General features: G+C 40.2%; 1 non-coding gene across 1 annotated transcript; it reads right to left on the bottom strand.

Moving 5' to 3' along the window:
- Nucleotides 1-9,325: 9,325 nt before the first annotated feature.
- LOC145415163 (5S ribosomal RNA) lies at nt 9,326-9,444 on the bottom strand. The gene has a single exon (XR_013900018.1). It is a non-coding gene; the product is annotated as a 5S ribosomal RNA (ribosomal RNA).
- Nucleotides 9,445-16,350: the final 6,906 nt, after the last annotated feature.

Genomic DNA, 16,350 nt, shown 5'->3' on the forward strand with positions numbered 1-16,350 from the left:
TTTCACACAACATATATATATATATATATATATATATATATATATATATATATATATATATATATATATATATATATATATATATATATATATATATATCCCTAGTTTTGCTCATGTTTTGTCATTTACCAATTTGGCCCCTGGGAGTTCTGTGATGGAATACAAATGTCCCGTGCTAGTCATCACCCCCACTTCACTACTGTAGTGTCTTCCAATCACTAGTTACACAATTTCCAGCCCAGCTATTTGGCCAAGCTACAGATAGTTTGTCCGTTCTTGAAGTGCATCTATTACATTCAGTATTCTCGTGGCTTGGGAATCCGGGTCTCTGTTACTAATATTCGATCCTAACGAGACTGCAGGTCACTAATAACCATCAAATTAGAATAATGAAACTAACGTCAGTTTTAGGGATAGGAGCATTTGCAGTAACAGGAAAAATTAGTGGTTTCTCTGTTGTCAGGCTTATGTCATCTCGCGTCAGACAGGCTTATGTTTTCACTTTCCATGCAGTAGTTAATAGGACGTATTATAAAAGAACGTCATTCAGTAGTCCTCTCTCTCTCTCTCTCTCTCTCTCTCTCTCTCTCTCTCTCTCTCTCTCTCACTCACTCTAGCAATCTGTCTACTTCTGTCTCTGTCTCTATCTCTGTCTCTGTCTTCCCTTCTCTTTACATTTTGCGAGATGCTGCATACTCAGTGAGGGAAATCACTGGGGTCCCCACCAATGTCGAATCGTCGTTTGGGTACCAGTTCTTTATACTGATATGCACCGTTTACCGAATACTTCTACCTTTGCTTTATTCCCTGGCATTTAAGATCAACATTATGCATTTTATTCAGTTTTTGTGGACGCCTATCTTCACTTGAACAGATACTGCTCTCTCCTTCCACCAGTCCCTCATTGTCTTTGATATCTATATCCTGCATCTAACCCTACTTACTTTTGGACCATGAATTGTTACTGCTGCAATCCCCCCTCCCTCGATACTTTAACCGTTAATCCAGATCAGATCTTCCCCTTTAAGGCTTGCTGCCATATCGTGGTGTTGTCTCCTAACTGCATATTTCCGATTCATAATCTTTCTCATTTCTCTCCCATACAAACTCTTCCAAGTTCAGATACCAAATGCTGCATGTTACTTTATAAATGCACGACCAGAGCTATGTTTCCAGCTTGCAAGAGCTCGTTTACTTTCCAGTCTTCCCCTCTCCCTTCATCCATTAAATTTATCCCTCTCCCAGTCCTCGTACATCTGCTTCACTCGCCAGCCCGTCCATGAACAGACTGACCGACCAAGGAGACATCACGCATCCCTAATGCAGTCCCGCGATTAGTCTTATCATTCACCATCCCACTTGCCAATCGCACACATGCCCGGTAGATTTAATAATAAAATAAAAATCTTCTTTCACATGTTTCCCCCTCTCTCTCTATGCATTGGTAATACTTGTCATGGTGCCCGTCTAACATCTGTCACACGCATTTCTCAGTTCCATAAAATCTTCATATAGGTGTCTGAATTTCTATAAATGGTTCCTCCTGTGTATGGATGTGGGTGTGATAGGAAGCATTAGGAGAAACACACTGAGGTGGTTTGGTCATGAGGAGAGGATGGAGAGTGAGAGACTGACGAGGAGAGTGTATGTGAGGTGGAGGGGGGGGAGAGGGAAGGGGAGGCCAAGGATGAGATGGGGAGATGGAGTGGAGAGGTACAGTATATGAGGGAGGGGTGTGTGAGATGGGAGCAAGGGAAAGAAATGGCAGGGGAAAGGGCAACATGGAGGAGATTTCTTTGTGGTTACCCCTTACGGGATAAAGGCGTCTGGCAATAGATAGATAGGGAGAGAGAGAGAAACAGACAGATAGCTTCCTCAACCATATTCAATGCAAGCACATGTACCACAAATCCACTGCCGCACCAAAAAGTTTGCTATTTTTCCCTAATGTGATGCTATGAACAGTGCACGGTCTGTTACGTGCTCTAACTGTACCTTCAAATATTTTCACTTCCCTTTATTCTTCCTACATTTACATGTTAACAAATTACGAACATTCTTTCAGTATCCGAGTAAACAATGGGGGAGGCGGTGGCCGAATCGGTTTAGAGGCGGCCTGCAGTCCTAATGGACCAAGGATCGAATCCGGGCTGAGAACAGTTTAAGGATTTGAATTTCCTAAAGGCAGACTTTCCTGATCTACCAGATGACCCGCCGACATGTCGTAAAATACCCCCGCTTATACCAATACACAATCCTGTATGAGACAGCCCTAGCATGTGTTCAATATGGATGGTGGGTGTCGGCGCCGAAGTGGTGACACGTGGGGGTGTAGGAGGACTACTGGACCTTGGGATAGTCACTGTCCCTGAGAAATAGGCCCTGAAGCCTTTGCCCAGAGTCGATCACGTAAAAAAGAAAAATATATATAAATAATCCTTCCACAGCACAAGGATTCTCTTTCCTTCTTGAAACCCTTTGTTGCAGCGTCCTCAATTTCTGCTGACTCTCTGCCGTTCATTTTATGCAATGCCTTGTTTACGTCCTCTTTTCCAGTCCTGCCACACACAGTGTCTTCCTCACCATCCAGAAGCCGCACTGACGCAGTAACATAGAAGTAACACACTAGATTAGGATCACTATGTAATACTAAAGGCAAAAAAGAGTAATACTTGTGAAGCAGAGCATTTAATCAAACTGTAGTTTGGAGTATCATTTCTTATACATGCGAAATGAAACATTTACTGAATTGCTTTATGTATACTGGTGTGTGTGATACTAATTTTATACTGAATATTCAGTATTGGATATTTCCTCTTAATGCTCATAGTGACAAACTAATACATACAGTGCGCCATGACTGGATAAACGCAATTTTCATTGACAGCAAAATGCGAAAGCATGTGAGAACAGTACAGAAAAGTATTATTTTAGATAATTTAAGCTGCCTCATGAAAGTTAGGGAAATGGTGCGTTGAAATCGATAGGGCCTCCATTCATTATTTACTCTGTTTTCGTAACTCAGTACTTTAGATAATGGCTATGCAAAGAATTCATATTCCATGTACGCAGTCACTGCTGTCTATAGGATACATTCCTCGGGAAAATATAATAATCGACATGGATTTTACGTTTGCCAACAAATCTGGAGGAGGTTACGTATTCAGCCTTGTTTGAGTACAAAATATCTCTTAAAAGTTGGTATCGGAATTGAACCAAATGCAGTGGATAAGTTGTCAGTGGGTGAAGGGAAAGTTGATTACATAGTGAGGTTGATCCGGATCGGGATGCAGGAATAAATTAAAGATTTAATTGTCGTGAGCTGGGATATGCACTCCAAAGATATCGTTAAGCAGCACTGTCTAAGATCTTATATTTAAACTCCAATGTGAAACCGTAAAAGAATTTCTTTGGTCCGTATGCGGGAATAAATGACAAATTTTATTTGTCTTGAATGTGGTATGCGCTTTCTAATTACTATCTCATTACGGGTGATTTAATATGTTGAAATTATTTTCATGCATTCCACTGTCTTATATATTTGGATGTTTAAGGAGTCACGATATCTGGTTTGAGAAAAAGTATACCGGTATGAGGGCGTCCATGCATACAGTATATGGAATTATCACTTTTTTAATCCAGTGTGTGTGTGTGTGTGTGTGTGTGTGTGTGTGTGCAAACGCGCCCCTTTGTGTGTATAGCTTTCAAATAAATGTAGCGACAATAAATGAATTTTGTAACTGCCGATATGAAAACGTTTAATCGATTTTGAATCATTAATGATAATGAGTCATTTCAGTCGTTGTAGGCTACGTGGTGATCTAGCTAACCCCTGTATTTCCCCGTCGCTGGTGTATTTCCAGTAATTACACGTCGATCATGACCACATCAGCGGCGCCAACCTACACCACACATAGTCAGACAATTCCTCTCATCGCTAAAAATTGCTCTCAGTTATTGAGCCAATTAATTAAATAATATTGCCACTACATTACTGATCTTTTTTTTTTTCTTTTAACAGTATCACTGCTGCCAGACTACTGACAGTTTAATATATCGGGCTCCACTAAACCATCCAGTCCGATGACATCTTTTCAAAATGTTTTTCTTGTTGCTGTCAAACTTATATACCTAAGAGGCATCCCTCATGGTGAAGTAGTTAAGGACACACACACACACACACACACACATATATATATATATATATATATATATATATATATATATATATATATATATATATATATATATATATATATATATATATACTGTATATATATACTGTATATATATATCATCTCATCAACCGTTTGAGTGTCCACTGCAGGACCGGCGGGGACGATACAGCCAATGTATCTCTACCAAGTGGCTTAGGCTGTCTGGTAGAGATTATATGTACTGTAGAGTGAGAAGTGCTTGAAAGTGTATTGTAGTGTTGGAGTGGCTTTGGATGTGTGTGTAGTCTGAGAACCAAGTGTAATCGGCCAGCGCAAGCCGACCAGGTGCAAGCATACTTTATAGTATGCAACACTAGTTCAACCACAGCACCCCTGATGTCCGCCAATGCAGTACATGGCCAGAAGAACGCTCCCAAAGTTTATTATCCTGACGGGGAGCGAACCCTCGTCCTTCAGTGTACCACTGTACCACAGAGGCTCCATATATATATATATATATATATATATATATATATATATATATATATATATATATATATATATATATATATATATATATATGGATGTATGTATGTATACTGTATATATATATTAGAATGATCCTTAATTTTCAGCTTGAAAATTTTGCTTCAGCTGGTACAGGACTTCTTTCCAGCTGATTAAAAAACTGTGTATGCAGATCTTCATGCTTATTGGGAAATTTTAACTGGAGCCGCATCATGTTCCAAGTTATGCTATTATGTCGTGAGGTGGGGGGTGGGTATCATGAGAACCCAACTCCTACTCTTGTTGTCTAGTTTTATTGCTTGTAATTGCTGCCAGCTGTAAACTTCGTATCTGGATACAGTTGCCTGTGTTGCTCAACGACCTGAAGAAGAAACTGCCGTTGATCTTCGTTCTTTGTCAACACTGGATTAAACTCTTCAATCAGTGCTACCCCTCTTTCACCCTCTTCCAGCAAAGTCATTTGTGCCTGTAGCCCCTGGACGAAAGGCTCAGCATCACTGTAATCCTCACGACTTTCCCATGTGGATAGATCGAATTCTAGGAATGAATGAGTAAGGTCAAGCAGTGTGAAGATCTTGGTGTTATTGGTCACAAAACTTAAAAATGTTTTCTGATTCAGTGCTGTCGCCTCAAATTCAACTGTTACTCTCTTTAGTTGATCGTTGCTTTCTTCTTCGTTAAGTGCCATCATCATTTTTCGGTTCTCTTCAGGGTCAGCGGTGTGATCAAAAGGGGCCAGTCCAACTAATTGCTCTGACAAATACCACAAGTGAGGATCAAATGCCTTCAAGCATACTTGTGAGATTTCCTTATCAGGATAAAGTGACAATTCCTGGAGAAGCCTCAGATCGTTTCCTGGAGCTAGAGCTGCTTTTTGTGCCATAAACCATGATTCCAGGTATTGCTTCGTGATGAACACAACAAACCCCTTCAATCCTAGGCCTTGTTTCATTGTGATGCTTGTCTTATGATGGAAAAGATAGACTTTGATGCTGTATATAACTTTAGCCATCAATCTGGCATGTTAGCAAGTACCAGGGCGTTGAAACCGTGTTACACGGGGCGTTACACCACTCGAGGCAACAATGGACAGTTCTAGCAGTTCTCGATAATCATCTCGAGGTTGGCTTTTTTGCAACTGTTTCATACAAAATGCTCTAAGCTTATCACATTGCTCACTGTCGATCACCGGCATTTCCTCATTGTCATGCACGGCCTGAAAGCGTGTTGTGTCAATAGTATTCCACTTGACTTCGAACTGCTTTAATATGTGAATGTTGGGACCAGAAGACGGTCCAAGGCAAATGATGAAGGCCTTTTGAACAAGGATCTCAAAAATGTGATGTCGACAAGAAGTTCTCGATAATCATCTCGAGGTTGGCTTCCTTGCAACTGTTTCATAGCAGTTTGTATGAACTGCTTAATATGTGAATGTCGGGACCGGAGGACGGTCCAAGGCAAATGGTGAAGGCCTTTTGAACAAGGATCTCAAAAATGTGATGCTGACGAGCCAGGTGGGGGAGCTCTTTGTGCGACTATTAATAAGGATGCATGCCCTTGCCCACAATCCGGTATGCTGGCAGTGGTGTCGAATGCCATTCCTACCACACGTTCAGACATACCCCAGTCATTCAAGGTTTCAGTGATGTCATTGGCCATGGCCTTTTCTGTTCCTGATTCAAAATGGGTACATTCAAAAGCTTTGAAACTCCCATCACCTGAGACGAATGTTGGATGGCGTTCAGTGACATTTGCTCTTGTTACATCGGGAATTAGTTTTCCAAGTGCACAAGTGGCACAGATGGATGAAATGATTTCTTCGGCCATTCTGCAGATTCCCTCCGACTCTTGATTCTATCTCAGTGGATACACTACCTGTTGATAACAAATATTGTTGGATCTTGTCCACAGGCAGAAATGGTCGAAGAAAGCAGATGGACTGCAGCACGGTCTGAAGTCTTGGTCCGATCTAAAGCAGCAGCAACTGGAGAAGTAACAACCGTTTTTCGTGCCCGTTGGCAGGAAGAGCTGCAACAGAAAAGGAAGGACCTGCAATATCAGTCCAATCGTCACGTGTTTCGTCTTCATCACTACATGGGCATTCCTCCAGATTCACTATTTCCTCTAGCACTGCTCATTGACTTCCTAACGCTCTCTCCTCCCCTGTTCAGACTCTTCTCTCTCTTTCTCTCTGTCTCCGTTCTTTCCGGTAGAGTTTAAGATCAATACCCGGAGTAGAGCCTCGCCTCCCGTTCTCCCTCTGAGCCACAAGAAACTCCTTATCCTCACGATTTTTGATGAGGTCGAAGGCATTCGAGTGTGTAATGTCAAAGAGATCTTTCTTCTGTTCTTAGAAGTTCTTTTTCTTCTCCTCTCTTTCTGTATTCCGACTCTTATTCTTCTCCAACATTCTCCACTCTTTATACAGAGATTCGATTTCGGGAATACGATTCCGTAGCTGAGATACAGGAATGTGAGCTCTCTCCCAGCAACCCATTAGTTTCTCTGACAGAACACATGCTGAATACCTCAGTGTTCATGTCTCTGTTCACATTAGGTAGAAAAGTCGCTCTAACACTTCTCCACAAGAAGGTAACTTACTTCCAAGTAGTCTTTCACTTGGTTGGCCAACAAGCCAAATCTTGGTTTTGCTCCTGCTTTTCATCACTGGCTCTGACAGTATCACTTCACTCATAGGAAATAAGTAATTAATAATAACTAAAGAGGCAAATCCTTGAAAACGGAAACAAATGCGGGTATTGCTGAATGCTGTTTCCAGTGAAGTAAAGCAAACATTCTTTTCCAATAACAAAAAAAGAATATTATCGCAGCGATAATTCTGCTTATTAAGCTCAAACTTTGGGTAAGATGCGGCGCCAGTAAATATCATCCAGTTCGGCTCAAATCTGGTGTCTCAAAAGTTTACACCTAAACTCACAATATACACTTCCAACTAAGAAAATATTCCGGAATTAATTTCTACCCTTAGTTATAAGGACTACACTAATGTATATATATATATATATATATATATATATATATATATATATATATATATATATATATATATATAGTAGAGTGGTCCAAACAATTTAAGTTCTTCAAAATTTTGGTGGTCAGTGGCTATTGGTTTTATTAGCTCGAGAAAATACTTTAGGCAAAATTGGTCTTTACAGCTTCATTCAGAGTATAAAGTGGATCGATATTACCAATTTTTCTGATGCTTTCTTTCTCTGGAACTCATCGTGCTCCTGAAATCTGATACATGGTATAGATTTTCTATATTCTTTATCAAGTGGAATTCATGTCACACATAATGTGAGAATAACATAATAACAAATGGATGACAAGCATAGTTTACATGTGAGCAGCTTTGTTCGCGCTGAGATACTAACGTCGATGTGTGGTGAACACCTGAAGCAGGTGCTGCTTGATTGAAGAGTTGTAGTCCTGAATGAGTTTCATTGCGCTTTCGAGCACACTGTTCGCCACGTTCATCTCTCGTAGAATTTCATTTGACCGTAAGTAATGTGAATCGTTATTCCATCGGCTTGGATCTTTGGAGATTAATCCAAAACCCAACAGCATGGTTCGAAAGAACCGGTTGGTGTTTGCGGATGCTAGCTTTCTTAGCTCCAGAGGTGGAATTTCCTCTTCTGTCACCTTCAGTGTTTTTGGTGGTTCCTTCTCTTGCTTCCCCTGCATAGACTCAAGGATTTATTTTTTCTCATCATATGAAACACCATCAGTGAACAGAGCCAGAGCTACTACTTGCACATAATGTCGCTGGCAACCTTTTGTGGCTGCTATTCTAACTGTCTCTTCTCTCTTCCCCCTTAGTAATGAGACTGTTTGAGAAAAGATGCATCTTTGCTGGAGGCTTAAGACACTTCAGGGGCCTTGGACCACACTGGATTATAGACAAGAACAACAAACAGAGCCATGGTGTAAATCAAGATTTTCTCCTTGGTGGTGACCTGGAACTGGTGTTGAAACATGAATATGTGACACAGTGAAATGTTTTAGACATCCAACAAGCATGATGTACAGGGCCGGGCTGTCCAAAACGAATCCCTCGGAGAGGAGTCCCACCCAGGAAGATCACACAGAGCTCCATCAGTCGGAGGTAGTCGTCCCTGGGCTGAGTCTGCTTGAGAGCTTCCATGTAGTAGTCAAGAATGTTTTGCACCCATACAGAATTTTCCTTCAACACTGCACTGATATGACTGCTTGTGTTTCCCGTCTGGAAATCGAAGTGGTTGATTTGCTGCCATTTATTCTTAGATCGTTGGAACAAGAGAAACATCTGGACTGCTAGACGACCCATGAACTGTTTTGAAGACCTCTTGTAGAACAATCTCCAAGATATGGTGTCTGCAAGGAAAGTACAAGAAATATCGTCCCAACCACTCGATCAATTTACAAGCTCCCCTAACACGACCCGTGTTGGCAGCAGTTGTATGGTATTACATAGCAACAACTCGATCAATGACGTTTCACTCCTTCAGGGTTCCATTTCATCATTCATTCATTCATTGCCAGACGCCATGTATCCCAAACGGGGTGGCCAACGGCTTAGAGTTAATTGTTTTACAGGGAAGGGCACTAATCCTCCACCAACCCCACTTGACACGTAGGGATGCCAACAGCATCTGGTGTTCCCAGGCGGTCACCCATCCAAGTACTAACGAGACCCAACGTTGCTTAACTTCGCTGATCGGACGGGAAGCGGTGTACTCAACGTGGTATAGCAGTTGTATGGTATTACATAGCAACAACTCGATCAATGACGTTTCACTCCTTCAGGGTTCCATTACAGCATTATATAACTTGTATCTTTCTAGTTCCGCATGGTAGTTGTGGAACGCCTAAAAGTTGGACTTCTCCTCAAGAAGATACATTCCTCCCCGAGATCAGTACTGATAACTGTTTAGCAGATTTGTTTCCTGTTAGAGATGGACGAAGCTTACCATCCCAACGGACTACAATTCCAGTTTAAGCTCCAGAGGTTTCAACGCCTTGCTTCGTGGAAGTGGTATGTTTTTCATGATACTGGATGCAGACTCTCTTGAATGAGGAGTGGCTGATCAGCAGCTCCCGTATGTTCATTTCAAGATCTGCTGCAGTACCTGCAACTATGTGAACAGTCTGTTAGTCACTTGTATTTGTTGTCCAAGGCAACTGCGAGATGACAGGAAAGTAAGTTTCCAGCTTTGTTCCTAGGTGACAGATAAGAAATAGCAGTTGACGGGACAGGAATAGAAAAATCTGGATCCATTTTGACTCGAGGCTTCTTTTTACATGAAATGTGTCCATCATCATCAGAGCTGCTAGCTGACTCCAACTGAAGTATTTCTAGCTCTTCACGCATCCACATCCGTGCATTTTCCTCTCGCATTTTCACTTGCCCTTTTTTATATTTATTTGCATCGTTTCCCTCTTGGGTAGGGCTTTGTCAGGCTGTCCCATATGAAACTTACGTTTTCCTACTGATCCTTCAGGAAAACCAGGCCTTTCTTCAGCTGAATCAATTTTCGGCATCATAATACCTGATGCTGAGCAGATTATCAGTATTTGTTGGGAACTTTTCCTCTTTCTGCATCTGCAGATAATTCATCGTGGTAGATTCCTTCTTCAACTTCTCATAAGTGATCTGAATTCCATTTAAGTTTCTTTTGATATTCCGCTACTTTTCCATGGGGATTCAAGCCATTTTCCAGATATCCATTACCTTTTTCACCACCATACTGATGCACCCTTCTTTTCGCTGGTGTTGGTGTTCTTATCTTCAAATGATGAAAAAAAAAAAAAAGAAAAAAAGAACACTGAAGAAACTGTCATAGAGTAGGCAGATGTGTCTTTGGGATGAATTAAGTCGTACTTCCTGTGAGGTAGATACCGGTAGCTGTTTTCTATGTAACATAATTACCATTACTTCAGTCTGTGAGAAAAAATCTGGTGAAAATTACGTGATGCCACACTACAAATGAAATACACATACATATTGATTAAATGTGCTTATTTACGCTATGTACTGTAACTGATATGTGAGGCACTAATTAATGACACAAATTCAAGTGAATCAATACGCATGATAAACGAGGCTCAGAGTTACAACCGAGCATCACTAACACACCTTACGGGCTATTGCATTGGAACCGGAAGCCTGAGACCAGCAACTAGGAAGTTGCTATGTCATACAGTTGCCAGATTACAAGATGGTTTAACAGAGCTACCAAATATATTATTTCCTCTGCGAATACTGAGGAAATTTTTCTAGGGTCATATATCGTCTTACCCGTACAATACCAACTCTTATTGCAGGACATGTGTTTCGGCTAACATGTGCCGACTTAAGAAAAACAAAATCTGAAGCGTTTTCTCATCTAGTGGATAAGTATGATTGACGAGCACTATAAAAAAAACTTGGGGAAAAAATCACCTCTCTCTGTATATATATATATATATATATATATATATATATATATGCTCAAACTAACAACAAAACATTCAGGACTCATAAGGATAATGTAATGGCAAAAAACAGGTTAAATATATGGTTAACTGCAATAGCCTCTATTAACACGAAATTAGCAAGAGTAAATTTATCTAAGTCAGCCCTGATAAAATGAGAATACACTGGGTAATGCTCAGTTAATGCAAGATAAATTATTACAGATACAAAATATTATCAAAAAGGACTGACATCCAAACTTTACATTAATCACAAAAACCTCACTAGGCCTACAAATTTACACCTTATGCTTACAGTACAAGAACAAAATGTAATAACCCTCATATTCAAATTACACAGCTGCTAAATGGTTGGAGACTTCCTGAGCACTCACAATAATAACAACTGTACAGGGGAGGACTGAGATGTGAGCAAAATGAGGAGTAGATCTAGGTGGCAATTAATGCAGAGACTGAGCTCATTATATAGGGGCCAGCAGAGCTTGATACAACCTGTAAGAAGGACGCGCAAATGAAGCCATAGGGGACAAAGAGTTGACAATCCTGCTCTGAACAACAGAAAGAACGACTTACTCTACTATAAGGGAGGACGGGGGGAGTGAGGTAGAACACGCTCGTGATAAACATGCAGCATACTGTACGTTAGAATTACACAAAGGATGATGAAATCATAGGCTATGTAACAATATATATATATATATATATATATATATATATATATATATATATATATGTGTGTGTGTGTGTGTGTGTGTGTGTACTAACATGTGCCGACTTAAGAAAAACATCATCTGAAGCGTTTTCTCATCTAGTGGATCAGTATGATTGACGAGCACTATAAAAAAAGGGGGTAAAATCACCTCTCTCTCTCTCTGTATATATATATATATATACACACAGAGGTGATTTTTTCCCTAAGTTTTTTTATAGTGCTCATCAATCATACTTATCCACTAGATGAGAAAACGCTTCAGATGATGTTTTTCTTAAGTCGGCACATGTTAACCGAAACACATGTCCTGCAATAAGAGTTGGTATTGTACGGGCAAGACGATATATGACCCTAGAAAAATTTCCTCAGTATTCGCAGAGGAAATAATATATTTGGTAGCTCTGTTAAACCATCTTGTAATCTGGCAACTGTATGACATAGCAACTTCCTAGTTGCTGGTCTCAGGCTTCCGGTTCCAATGCAATAGCCCGTAAGGTGTGTTAGTGATGCTCGGTTGTAACTCTGAGCCTCGTTTATCATGCGTATTGATTCACTTGAATTTGTGTCATTAATTAGTGCCTCACATATCAGTTACAGTACAAAGCGTATATAAGTACATTTAAGATGCGTATTTCATTTATAGTATGGCATCATGTAATTTTCATAAGATTTTGTTTTCTCACAGACTGAGGTAATGGTGACTATGTTACATAGAAAACAGCTACCGGTATCTACCTTACAGGAAGTACGACTGTATGTATATATATATATATATATATATATATATATATATATATATATATATATATATATATAGATAGATAGATAGATGGATATATATATATATATATATATATATATATATATATATATATATATATATATATATATATATATATATATATATATATATATATATAGATAGATAGATACGGTATACATGGTATATATATATATATAGATAGATAGATAGATAGATACGGTATACATAGTATATATATATATATATATATATATATATATATATATATATATATATATATATATATATATATATGTGTGTGTGTGTGTGTGTGTGTGTGTGTGTGTGTGTGTGTGTGTCCAGAGATGCATAAAACTCCTCGAAAATGCCCCCCCCCCCGCATCTTTTCTGTGAATGCAATATGTAACACCAGTGTCGACAATTATTTGTGGTCAAGACACTCCTTCAGAAATTTTCAGTCGATATGAAATTAAAATGGCCCATCTGGAACTCAGTTCCAATCATCCTGTCAAGTTTCATGAAAATACTTCTCCAGTTTGCACACACACACACACACACACACACACACACACGATTACAGTAAATTACATTGCCTCAGTGAAAGAGGTAAAATATTGTGGTGGTACATGTAACAACAACAGAAATGTGAGCCCAACTGTGTAAATGGTAACCTCGTTTGTTCGATGTCATGGTAACTGAATTTTTTGTACCTCTGGTAATGGAGCCCGTATGAGAACTAATCCTATGAGCAAGAACTGTGTAAAGTAATTAAAAGGGAAAAAGAAGGTAAGTGGTAAATTTCGAAGAGAAATAAATGAAGCTTTCTTTGAAAATAAGAAAACTGACTTGAGAGGTGGTGCAAAAATACAGAAGTCAAAATAGGAGAATCGGGAGAATTTAAAGTATGAAAATGGAAGAACAACAAATGGTACGAATTATGGAACAAGAGGGAAATACTAGTCTGAATGAGGCAGATGAATGAGAAAGGCAAAAGGTGAGCACTAGTGAATCTGAATTATGGGATCAGAGGGGTATCGCAATTGGAGAAGCGAATAATGCTATAAAAATGTTGACGAATTTGAAGGCAGCAGGCGTGTGAAGTAAATCAGTAATTATGAAATGCAACGCAGGAACGCACTGAATTGTTTCGTGGAAATGTGCATAAAAGCCAGTATAAGGAGATGCATACCAATCGAGTAGAAGGTTGAATTAGTGTCCTTGTGTAAAAGTAGCGCTGACGAAAGTAGTCGAAATCTTTAGTAAGAAAATGGAAGGGCTAGAAAATGTTTCCATTAAACCCTACAGAGCTGTGATTTCTTCACAGTAAATTCTTGTTGCCTTCAAACAATATTCATCTTAGAAATGGGTTCACAAAGTGGAAGGAATTAGGAAAAAAAAAAAAAAACTCTTATTACTCTATTTAGTACGATTCAGTTTTCTGTCGTTGTACTCATGCTTTTGCCAGACAATTTTATTTACGTTTAGACAGACCCCTCGAGGTTAAGGAGATGGAAATGGTCTCAAAGAACCCATTGAGAACGACGAGGTTCATTAAATATATATCATACCAGCTAATGTCAGATGAAATTGTTCTGGAAACAGAGAATCCCCCACAGTGGAGTGGTTGAATTCACCCCTATGTATTGCCATAATTAAACAATTAATCATTCTCTCTGAAACAAAAAATCTTTAATGGGTTCCACAGCATTTGCGATAATGACAATAGCCCCCCTACCCATTACCTCCATTAATGACCTCGTTCAAACTACGTTAAGTAAAATAGATGCATAATTTCCATGTAGGTGTAAAATGTGGGTTTGCATTCTGACAAAGGCTCCCCGGGACTGCCTGTGTGCTTCTTTGTCGCGTGCGCCTATGTGTGTGTGTGTGTGTGTGTGTGTGTGTGTGTGTGTGTGTGTGTGTGTGTGTGTGTGTGTGTGTGTGTGTGCTTTAAGCAGTGGGTATACTCGTATGAATAGTACACATACCTGTATATGATGCAGTTACCTGTTTCTGTGAGTCCATGTTGTTCGTTTATTTGTTGTTAGGTTTCGTGTGTTTGGTAGAGAGAGAGAGAGAGAGAGAGAGAGAGAGAGAGAGAGAGAGAGAATGACTGTATAAAATTTTTCGACGACATTTCTAACAAGATGCGGCGTTGGACAATATGCAGATAGACCTTTGACTGCTGCTACTATTATAACTAATACTGTTACCCGTAACTACGACTACTGTAATCAATCTAGTCTCATACCGTCCACCAAAACTACCACATGTAAAAACAACAAAAGCACCTTAAAAGGTAGTAACAACATATAATTACATTAACAATATCCGTAGTTATAATAATGACAATTATTAGGATAACAACAACAGCAATAACTAAAATTAAAAAAAGAAACACAACTAAAATTTTAATTACGTTTAGACAGACCCCTCGTGGTTAAGGAGATGGAAATGGTCTCAAAGAACCCATTGAGAACGACGAGGTTCATTAAATATATAATTATCATACCAGCTAATGTCAGATGAAATTGTTCTGGAAAGAGAGAATCCCCCACAGCGGAGTGGTTGAATTCACCCCTATGTATTGCCAACAATACAACGACGTCAAGCTCGATGACAATATACAACAACTGCCAAACCAACAACCACCAACCACAACCCCCCTTCCAGCACTACCACCAGCACGGCCCACCCATAACTCATTACCCTCACGTCAAAATATTAAATAATCACATTCATCCTGCAGCCAGCTCACCATCCTAATCGCTTAATGCCAACCCGCGTCCTGGATTCGACGCTATTGATTAGATAATGTGGGATTCAAGGGAAGGGTGTGTGTGTTGGGGGAGGGGGGACACTAATCTGATCTCCCTCTCCCTCATGCCCCCCTCTCCACGCACCCCCCCAATCGCTGAGAAACGGGCTGATGTGTATTGGGATTATAGCCTAGGCGTGGGTAGGGGGTAGGCTGGTGGTGGGACTGCTATAATTCTTTGATGTGTATTATTTAAAGAGTATGGTGGGTAATGAAGTTTGTGTGTGGTGGTGGTGGAGGAAGGAGTAAGGGAGACGACGGCGGAGAAAAACAGAGGGAAAGGGTGGGGAAGCAGTGAGGGAGAGGATGGGAAGGTTGGGGAAAGAGGGAGGGACTTGGATGGGGAAAGTGTGAGGGGCAAGGGGAGGAAAAGCACTGAGTTGGACGGTGGCAAAGTTTGATAAAAGGAGGAAAGAGGAGAGGAAAAGTGAGGGAGATGATACTGTGGAAGTTGGGGAAGGAAAGAATGAGGTGGGGGGTTCGGGAAAGATGCTGGGACATGGAGAAGTTGGAGAAAGGAAGAGGCGAGGTTGGGAGAAGAGAAGAGAAGAGAGGTGGGGAAAGAAGGAAGCGGATAGCTTGGGGAAGGCAGGAGGGAAGTGGAGAGGCCTGTAAAACAAGGGAAGTTGGATGGTTGAGGAAAAAAGGAGCGGCGTGAAGAGGTGTAGAAACAAGGAGGGAGAAAGAGAGGACAGAACACGACTACCCTAAGTAAATGTGTGTGTGTGTGTGTGTGTGTGTGTGTGTGTGTGTGTGTGTGTGTGTGTGTGTGTGTGCGCTTGTTTACAAAAAGGGATTATGGGTAAGAAGGGGAGGGGGGTACGAGCGTAGTTAGGACACAGAATGATGTGAGCAAAAAGAGGAAAGGTAGGTATGGTTAAATGCATTATTTGAGTTG

Source organism: Coenobita brevimanus, chromosome 101 (assembly GCF_032717465.1).
Source record: "Coenobita brevimanus isolate Jiangsu-jjx chromosome 101, ASM3271746v2, whole genome shotgun sequence".
Lineage (NCBI taxonomy): Eukaryota > Metazoa > Arthropoda > Malacostraca > Decapoda > Coenobitidae > Coenobita > Coenobita brevimanus.